The sequence below is a fragment of the Nothoprocta perdicaria genome, unplaced genomic scaffold, assembly GCF_003342845.1.
Source record: "Nothoprocta perdicaria isolate Ctin4 unplaced genomic scaffold, notPer1 scaffold_19, whole genome shotgun sequence".
In the NCBI taxonomy this organism is placed as follows: Eukaryota; Metazoa; Chordata; class Aves; order Tinamiformes; family Tinamidae; genus Nothoprocta; species Nothoprocta perdicaria.
The window spans coordinates 5,069,057-5,080,313 of record NW_020455093.1 but is presented as its reverse complement, the minus strand read 5'-3'; positions in this window follow the sequence as shown (position 1 = coordinate 5,080,313).

The window sequence follows — 11,257 nt, the reverse complement described above, 5'->3', positions numbered from 1 at the left end:
TACTGGCTTCATCAAGCTTTTTCTAAAATCAGAGAAGGGTCTTGAAATAAGAATTACTGCTTTTAATAGTAAAATTCAACATCAGAGTTTTCTGTTGATTACATGTTACCTCATTTTGTCTTTATATTATTTATTATTTATTTATTTATTTATTTATATATTTATAATTTATTGTTTATTTATAAATAAATAAATACTTTTTTTACATATGAAACTCAGCAATTACCTGACCTTTTTGTTGGTTACAACTGAAAAGGAGCTTGTACACTATGTTTCTGCAACCACTTCAGAAGCAATCTGCACAATGTACAAATTGGTGTTATCCTCTTAGTCAGAGATGCTTAAGGGTGTAGTAATTGTCTGCAGTCAAAGATTTGGTGTTACAAAGACATCAAAATTCAAACCAAGCCACTTTTATTAAAAGGAAGGGGCATGTTTGAATCCTTCAATTTTTGTCTCTTTCTCCGTATTTCTAAATTGATAGAACGTCTCCTGCAAGTAACTTGACAATGATGTCTCTGCACTGCCTGCATGCAGCGCTAAGGTCTGCCAGCCTTGGACAGTGGCCAGGATGGACCCTTCATCACTCTCTTGACCACAGTAATGACCCCTAAGGGAGGTATTAATAGGAGCTGGGTAGGGGATTCTTTCATTACCTGCTCAGATTTCACACCCAAACCCCTCTGCAGCTGTGTATCTCTGCAGGATCTCATGAGAACAGCACATATCCAGGCTGATTGCAGGAGATCCTTGCTACCATGATCTTCGCAGCCTGGCCTCCTCTCTGTTGGCTCTTCCTCTTCTGCTCCTGGCTGAACCTCTGTTTATGAAAATGAATTTTAGTCATTGATTTCACAGGACTAACATTTCACCCTCTCTTTATCAGCAGCCTACTGTCGTGCACCCTGCTCAGTAAATTTTTGTGTAAACATTAAAAATTTATTAGGCTGTAGTAAATTCAATTGCATACAATGTAAAAAGAGACTTTTTAAAAGGTCATTTAATGGCATTTTGATTTGCCAGATGCAACAAAGAATGCAATGGACTATATAGTAAAATACTRTAAGAGGCAAGCAGATCTGCACTATTCACTTCCTAATTTAATGGGATTTTTCTCTGTTTATGACTTGTCTTGACACTGGAACCCAGCTGGTCCGTGGAACAAGTGTCTGTACTCTGACTGACTTAGCCGTCAGGAAAAGAATAACAGCAAATGCAGCCAGGTAGGAGACTCATTTCTAAAATCAACAGTAGAATTCAGACAAATTACACCAAAATTGGCTTGTTTCAGAAAAGCTGTATGACTTTCCTCTTCTTGGATTTTAGAAATATTTTAGGTGACTTGTTTTTCACATATCACTTAGAACTGATATGCAGTGTAAAACATATCCTACTTCGTGCAACCTTCTAATAAAAAGTAAACCAAACAGGGAAACACTTGCAGTAAAAGCTCACAAAATAGGATAATCTTAATAATTCTGTTTAGACTGTCAAATAGCATCAAAGCAAGTGTAAAAAAAAAATACAAAGGAGACTGATCTGATATCCGCAGGCATGCATCTCTTGCARCTAAATCTTCACATACACATATCTGTCTATATAATAGGCATGATGGTCGTGGGTCTATATCTGGACTTGATGATCTTAAAGGTCTTTTTCAACTATAATAAGTATATGATTCTGTGATTCTGTGTTAGAATTAGCAATATGCAGGAGATCCTGTGTAGAAGGAGATACCTGTGTCCCTTTTGGACAGCTGAGATGAGGCTTTCTGATTGCAGATAAGGCTGTGGCTGCCTGGTCTGCAGAGAAGCCCAAGGTGTGCTCAGCTCTGCACCCTGGCTAAGGAGCTGCTTGTGGAGGTGATGACACAAGTAGTGCCTCACATTTCTCATGAACCRTCTCCATATCCTGTGTCCATCTGTAGCAGAATAAGTGTTTTCATGGAAAGAGGAGAGATATCTGTTAAAGTTTATTGTATGACGCAAAGTTGATAGGTAAAATCAGTGGTAGAAAAAGATTATTCAGTATTTTTTACACTCAGGTATACAAGTGCAATTTCAGCCATACAACCAAATATGAACAGTTGCTGATCCTGGAGACACTAAAGAGTTCCCAKTTCAGTCAGGAGTCAAAACCACACAAATACACACCTCCTAAAAAATAAACTAAAAAAATTGCAAATAAGGAGACTATTACATCCAAAAAATATATATTTATATTTATCTTTTTTTTTTTTTTTTTGGTTTAAAAAATAATACTGCTTGTCCTATTTTAATTTTAATGTTTCTTTTATTAAGCTTTTAAATTCTTTTTGAAGAAGAGTTATTTTCTTAAACCTCTAGGAACTAGAGATCCTATTTTTCTGAGTACTCATTAAATTAGGAATCCTTCCACAGAAATCAGTGGAGCTGTACAAAAAAAATAGCCATAGTTTGCATGTACTATGTTCAGACTACATTGTTTCCTACATCCAACGATACTTTTCTTGCTCTTCCTGATAGGAAAGGCTCTTAAGATAGTTTCTGGTGTACCTCTTCTGTTACATGCTGTAAGAAGGAAAAGTTAGGGTACGATAAAGAGGTACAGATCCTATCAAGTATTTATTCCTGCTCTTCCTTCTTACTGCTCATCTTTCACAAATACAACTTGTTGGAGAGGAGTATTTGGTTGACCGATTATGAGTGCAGTTTCAAAGTTATCAGTTAGGCAGCTTTAATGCTTGAACAGTCATTCTTAGTGTATTTTGCCTTGACTCGYAAATCAGAGAAACATTTTCCTTTTTCTTTAGAAAACTTGTGATTTCCATGACAGCCTCAGAAATATTGTAGCAGTAACAGTGTCAAGGCTGAAGAGAATTCTGATTAGATGGCAATTTTCTGTGTGCTTTTCAAAAGGGAATTCCTGAATAATAATAATAATAATAATAATAATAATAATAATAATAATAATAATAATAATAATAATAATAATAATAATATAAAAAAACCAGTGTATGCTCATATGTACTCAACATAGTCTAGGAAATAAACTTTTTTTTTTAAAAGAAGGGAAATTGATATTAAGAGCAGAGAATTCCTGTCCATTGAGCAGGACTGAAGATGCTGATAAAGGGAGGTTCTGTGCATCCTTCTGCCAGGGCCACATGTCCCCTCCCTTGCTGGATGTGGGTGCTGTGGAAATTGGCCTGCAAGGAGACCTGTCCCTCCGGGTGCAATTCAGCAGCATGGACACACTCTGTGAGAGTTTGCATTTGGTGTTTGCTCATGTGGCTCCCAGAGTTAATGTTATTGCAAAATAGTGCTGTGTGAAAAGAAAGGGGTTGTGAAAATATGAAACTATTGAATGTGTTGGTTAAATACACACACTAGTATGCATACTTTTGCAATAACAGCCATTACTTATCTGTTAGACATTCATGGCTTCTTTAGAAATTTTATTATTGTATAAATTCATACTTGGACACGTTATAAAAAAGTAGAGTTTTGACAGCATAATAGTCCATAGAAAAAAAACTCACTTTCAAGAACAGGGCTAGAGATTTGTGGTTTGACACTCAAAAATACCCAAACCAGGTTCTGAGACCTTGAATGGCCTTTTTTGTCATAAAACCAGCCCTTCTTTTTCCTTCCTAAACCCACTCTCTGAAAATGGATCATTGATATGATATCAGGTTATTCCAGCTGCTTTTCTTCCATATATAATTATGTATTTGAAATCCTTTACAAAACATTGCTAACAAAAAATATACTGTGGAATTTTTCTAGTACACAGAATTTCAGCTGTGTAATTTCTCTCCTCAAAGCACCAGAAAATATAATGTATTAATCATTTGCCAAATTCCTATTTTCAAACCAAAGCTATTTATTTCTTAATTATTTAGTTCCATGAGGACAGAGAATATCTTTTAGCATTTTCTAATATACTTCATGCCTGTTTAAGATAAAAAGCAGACCAGGCCAAATGCTCAGCAAATTAGAGGGGTATCACTCACTTTCATGTTGTTTACAAAGGGAGGCTTAAACCTGTGAAAATATTTTAAGATAAAAATACTTCATTCCCTTATCTCTAGTCCAAGCAGACTTTTAACAAGATGGCTGCATATCATTTTGACTTATAGTATAATCTATTAATAAAGCTGGTTGTAAATTGTGATGGTGGCTGCGAAGGATAATAGTGGCTCTTATGCACTAATATAATATTTAGTAGTAAAAGGAGCTGTGGCACAAATGTACTATTTCTTATTTGAAGGTAGGTTCTACAAAAAATAATAATCCAAACTGAAAATCCATAAAGGTATTTGCATTTAATTAAATAATGCTGCTCTAATTAGGTTTGTCACAAAAACAAATTTCTCAGAAAACCATTTTATGTTTGTAAAAAATCATTGCTAAGAGAACTTTTTAACATTAGAACATTCTAGTCACTGCTAATTGTTGAATTATACATGCAACGAATGCCAGCAATTTACCGGAATTTCTGGTACCTTTTCCATAATTCTCTAGAGCAAAATTGCTGATAGAAAGATCTTGTTAAGTATATATGAAATATAAGCTATGCCAAAAAAAAAAAAAAAAAAAAGTTCATGAGCTTTTAACTATATGTACTTGTTGTGTTGTGTTAGAATCCTTCAAAGACTTTTTCTTTTTTTTTTTTTTTTTTTTTTTTTGCTTATGCTCCATTTACCAAGGGGCAAATGATTGAATTTGCTTCACTGAATTGAACTTATACAGCTTCCTGCTGGGTTCTGGGGAGCATTTATGGAACACCACCTGGAGGGCAGCTGCTCTTTTCTCCTAGCCCTGAATATCATTAAATTTCAACAGTAACATGACACACTGTAGAAAATTTTGTTTTAAGACTGCGCTCTTCTGTGCTTTTTTCATTAAGTATACAGAGAAGAACGGGGTGTCATTTTTGGAAAGAAATAGTGATAGACTTTATTCCTTGTCAGCAAGCGCCCATAACCAGGAAAAGTGGAAGGACTGGAAGTAAAAAAGGACTTTTTTCCTTTTTTTTCAAATCACTAGAAAGAGATACATATCAGAAGAGTGCTTTATGTACATGGAAGTGCTGGTGGCCTGTGCTGCAGCATTCACAGGTCTCATGTTTGAGCTGCAAAATGTCTTTATTCAAAAAGAGGAGAGCAATTGCTAACCTTATCTCACACACATGGGTGACAATTGAGCTGCCCTAGAACTCGTCTTCTTGTAACTATTTGCTTAAGCATTTTGCTAACAGACTAAACCGATGGAGAACATCACAGTGAAAAGCTATGAAATGCTTCTTTATGCCTATGCCTTCTATATGGGGCTAAAAATTATGTGGGCTTTACACATTTCATCTTTTTTCACCACAGTTAGGAAATCTGCATTAAGAGCAGAGGTCAGAGGGGGCCAGTTAAAAGCAGCTCACCTCTACTGCCAGCTTCCATTGTTTGCTTCCAGTTTCCAGCCCTTAAGTGCCAAGGCTAATCTGAGGGACGGACTTTGTTCCAGGCAGAATCACAGTGTATAGCCCAGCTRTTGGGATGCTTCTTGCATTCCCTGAAGTCTACATCACTCTTCTGGCTAGTGGTAACAGCAAGTTGGCACCATGACAAGAAATAGCAAACAACCTCTAAATAGTCAAAATGATTGTTACTGATTTATTTGCTTAGTACCTTAAAAAAATAAGTATGATTCAGTAAAATATGGCAACTAGATCCTATTCCTGCCCATTTTCACCTCTGCACTTCTCTCCCTCTTTTTACATTGTATCTTTTCTCCTAATCCCTTTTCTTCTTTGCTTCCCTTCAGTAATTTGTGATTCTCCTTCTCTTCTTCCTCAGTTCACTCTTGGAGTTCATACCTGCAAAACACATAAGAGCGATACTAGTGTGTTCTCCAAAATAAGCTAGTGTTCTATGGCTGGTTACCAATTAATATAGATGTATAATATAAATGATTGACATTTTCTACTCAAAACAAATCCCAGAAACCAGTCATTTTGTCCAAATCATAATGTTCCTGGAAAACTGTAATTTTCAGCAATAATAACAAATTGACGTTATGAACAGGAAAATTCTCATAAAGACAATCTGAATAAGCTTCAAATTCCACCCTGACATTCCTGAATCAGAGCTTTTCATAACATTCTTCCTGAGTAGCATTTCAACCTCCAGTTCCAGCTTTGGTAATTCTTTCTAAATTCATAGTGCCTTGCAGTAAGGACAGCACTGCTGTGCCATGTATTGCCCAGCCTGTGGGGGCAAGACAGAGGCTCCACATCACTGATACGTATTTTGGTCTCAGCAGAGAGATGTAATGAAATAGAGACTTCAGCTGACCTAGGCTAGAGGGTTTAGCAGCACCAGARGAACTGTTGAGCCTCTTGGCCAGTGAAACTGATGAATGCTAAGCTTTCTAGTAGAAAGAATATTCCACATTTGAAAGAATTTTACCTGTTGGGTGATAACTACCTGGTCAGGATCTGTGCTGGCAAAGCAGGTCTCATTGCTGAAATTATTTTGAATAAGGGTTACAGGGTCAGCATTCCCTGTTAATTCAGAATCCCAGGGTTAAATGTCCAACTATTTTCACAGCAGTGGTGTTTTCCTAGGAGAAGCAGGATCAGCCATCCTGACACACAAGAGGGGCACAAGTAGAAGAGGAGCAGAGCTCAATGGGGAGGTTAGGGTATAAAGCTGCTCTCTGGAGGCAAACCATATTTTCTAGAATCGGGCCCACCTTTTCCAAGCTTAGTGTTCAGAGAAACCTGAAGAGCTTTTTCTGCATCACAAAACTCTTGCTTACTGAAGCCATTGAGTTTGTCTATATTTCTTCTGCCACAGCAATCTTGCTGCAAATGAAAACCTGCATATGATGAACATCAAATAATGGATTTTCAAACTAGCATGGAAATGAAAAAAAAAAGTTCTTTTTTTTTCACCAGGGTAAGCCTGGTGTCTAGATAAAATGTAAATTCAATCTCTCTGTGAAGTGATTCTGAATAATCAGAAATGCTTACAGTCACTAAAATACACTGCAAGAGTAATACAGAAATGGAACAACATGACAACAATCTTTTTCTTTTTTTTTTTTTTTCTGTTTGAGAATAAATGTAGATGGTCTTTCCAAATAATTACATAGTTTAAAGGAAAATTGTTCACATGCAAAAGACCCATCTTTCTGCTTCATACATTTTGCTACTTGGATTGGCTCCAATAGTGATCTCTACCCTGGCCCAAAATGGGAGCAATTGCATTGTAGTAAGCTGTCTTTTCAAATGGGAATTCTCAATGTACATATTCATTTGGTCTTGGGACTGTGTGGTAAACAGCTCACAGGAGAGTAATCAGGAGGGTTTTAAGGCTGCCCTGGTTTTCCCGGGCTCATTGTGTACACTTAGATATTTTATCTTACCACTGGGTCAGAGGTTCTGCTCCTGGTTGATTTCTGCCTAAACTGACAAAAGCTTGGAGGGCAATTTTAAATKTATTAGCCACTATTTTTCTTCTCTTGCAATCTGGGATGTGCTGAATTAAAAATAAAGTGCAAAGGAATGTGGAGGGGATTGAGCAAGACCCCTGTTTCTCTCCTTCTCACAAGACCTCATGCTTCATAGGATGTCTCCTCCAAGGAGACAGGCAAACACATTAGTTCTGTGACATGGGAACATTTTCCCCAACACTGGTTTCAGCTCAGGTTCAAAATGTTTCAGGTACAATGTTGCTCATGAAAAGCTGAGATCTGGCCATATGGTAGTGTGAGAGGGTTGCATGCTGTGCTTTATAGATCATCAGCCATCCAGATGAGAGGAGTGGAGATCTGGCCAAGGAGCTGTCATCAACTGTTGGTTCACCAGCAAGGGCTGAAGTCTGGCATAGGACTGTGCACCAATGCAGGCTCGAGGATATGGGGCCATGAGTGTCCTCCATACATCACTTAATATTCAGTGCAGACATTGCAACAGCACAGCCCGTCAGGTAAAGCAGGACGTTTTGTCAGGTAAAGGACAGAACAGAAACTTGGGAAGGTGTTTCCAGCTCCCAGCACTTTTCCCAGAATTTTCTGGGATTTCTCAGCACTGGGTTCTGAGAAAACTGCAACTGCCTTATGTCAAATGATCATAATAACTCCTTACTGAAGACATGGGTTTGTTGTGAGATGTAAATTGTTCTGTAAATTGCAAGTACAATTAATTATTAATTTTTGGTTCATTATTGATTGAACATTTTGTCAAGCAAACTATATGATAAGCTGTRATAAACACTTTCTATTTGTTGCGCTGACTGACAATTCCTAGTGCGGCTAAACTGAAAATCAGACCAAGTCTCAGCTGACTCACAAAGATCATTAGTAARCACATCTTGTACGCAGGAGCTGGATTGAGGCCATGCTGACACAAGACAATCAGTTTTCTGYACTTGCAGATGCTGTAGTGAAATGCCTGATTTGATAAAGTTAGAGRTGTTATGATATTTTCATCATTGTGTGATAAAACCTCAGGAAACCTCCAATATTATTGAGAATCGTGCTGGCATTAGCACTAAGAGTGAGCAGTTTTTGATGTAAGGGAAAGCCAGAGGAAGGGGGAGGCAAAGGAGGGAGAAAGACAGACAGTTTCGACCTGGTTTAAGATGAAGAATCTTTTTCAAATGGATGTGTTCTTCATTATCATAAAATGACTGGTACCATTAGGTTTTGCATGCACCTTGAATTTCCTGGTATTATTTCATAAATAATAAATAGAGGGTGAAATAAAGAAATATATCTCATTTTTACTACAAAACAAATAGTGAGGGATTATTTCAGTTACCAATTTTTGGTGAATAACTAGTAATTTTGCTCTATGTTGCCTTCCTAAGAGTTAGCAATGTCTGTATATATAAAAATATATTTACAAATGTGTAGTGTCTTTTACTTTAAGGTTATTATTCAAATTTGCAAATTAATAAAAATGGAAAATTAAAACTGATATTAACAGAAGTTGCTTTCCCAGAATCCCAGTCATACTCAGTATACTCAATGCATTCCTGTGAATTCAGCAGGGCTTTGTGTAGGAATAAAAGAAGCACAATTTCTATGTAACTTCATTGTTTGGCTACTGTAGAATTTCTTGTCACTGCTGATATTATTTATTATAAGGAGGTCTGTTTGTTTGCTTTGCATYTGGAAAAAAAAATTAGCCATGAAATATTTGTTAAATTTATTTCTTTGTGAAACAATAGTAATAGGAAGATTTACATGGACATAACAAAAAACATGAACATAAAGGGCTGTAAAAAGATCTTCATGCATGAATCTTTTTCTCTAAATATATACAATATACAATATAATACAAATATTCTGTGTTTTGCTGCTTTTGCTTTGTTGAGTAATGAAGCTCTAATTTCCCTTTCGAGCTGTTGCACGACTTTCCCTTGGTTCTTGACTCTGTGCACTCAACATCAGGATTCCCAGCAGGAAAAGCCTACCTAGAAAGGGAYATCTCTGCTCTCCTTGGAGCCCTTGTCCCTTGCTCTTCTAGGCAGAGCTCTGCAGAAGCAGAAGCAGCAGCTCATATGGGAACACAGCCAGGACACCTGGCAGACACGTCGGCTCAATTGACCAAATATCTCCTGCCTACAGTGCAAAGCCTCACAGCTGCTGAGGAAGGAGATTACCTTTCTGAAGCGCCTCCATTGGAGAAGTGATGCACATGAGAAGTTTCAGCATCTTGCAATTTCTGACCCCCTTTGCCCTATCTCGAGGCTGTCGCTTCTTTTTTCAGGGGTTTCCAGAGGTCTTTCTCCAAAAGCTGGCTKTGGGAAAAGCGTCTGAAGCTTTCCTAGACTGGCAAAGAGCGAGCACTGAACCAAGCAGCTTGCTGGCTTGGGCCCCACACACCACCCATAACTCATCTACRCTCCTCCACTCAAAGGCTCTGCTCAGACTGGTGTCACCATTGGGTGACTGGTGTCACCTTGAAGAGTGAGGTTTCCTGCAGGTCTGATGGGGCAGGTCCACACAATGGCTCTGTCCTCAAGTGTCTTTGCTAATATGATCTGCAAATGACATGAGACTTGGTCGTGTTTAGGACAAGGCTCTTCTTGTCCAAAATCCAATATGATTGATATGATTCTGCAGATCCTGCTCATTGTGCAAGTCCTGTAAACAAAAGGTATCTTGGGCATGTGATGCAGGGAACAGAAGAGGAGCAACTGATCAGCAGATCACAGTCAGCCTAGCATGAGACAAGAGAGACTTTCTAGGAGAACTTTCTCTGCAGTTGTTGTCTCTTTCCAAGCAAAAGAAGCAAAGCACAGACTCCATTCCCACTGTATGGATTTGAATGTTATTTGATGGTAGCTGACAGTGAGGCCAGTACATCTGCAACCCTCCACTGCTCTTTAGGCGGCAGGAAAAGGTAAATGGCACATCTGTGTGTGGGTGCATGTTTTCAATTCCGAATTTGCTCCAATGGGCAAGAATGGTGTACAATACTATACACTTTTCTTGTATTTTTATTATGTCTTTGTTTCATTTTCACATTCTAAGAAGTCTGTTGGACTGAATAGACCTCCATCTCCCCCCAAAATATACTAAGCAAAAGTACAATCACGATGACTAACATTCTAGAATTGATAAAGAGAAACTTCAAGCACATAGCGTAAATTAAGTACATACTATAACAAATCCTATATGAGCCATAAATAATCTGGAGTTAAGTGGGTTAACCAGCACATATATGAGTATGAAATATTATACAGTGAAACCTGTGTACACTAACAGACTACCCTTGGGTACTAACAAATACTTTACAACATCAGATTACCCATATTAAGCAAACTGGCTTTGCAATTTAACCAGAGATGGTCTATAATTGGTTCAAGGTACAAAATTTTATCCTAAGAGACTTGCTAAAACACTCATAATGTCAATGCTTACAGGCAAACAACACACACATACAGTTTTATGAACAAACTCTGTCATTTTGAATTGTTAAGAGTTTTGTAAAAGATTTCATAGTAAACAAAATAAAAAGCCACTAAAATAATTTTGCTCTCCTTTTATTTTCATAGATATTTAAGTAAAATTAAGTTAAAAATTGAAATATATCCAGTGTTATTTACTGGATTGATGTATTTCTAGAATTCTAGAATAGGCATACATTGCTATTGAAAGAAGCTTGGTAACAGTGATTTCTAATATCAGATAACTATGATTTAATCTTTTATGATTCTTCTCTTTTTTTTTTTTTTTTTTTTTTTTTTTTTTTTTTTTTTTTTTTTTTT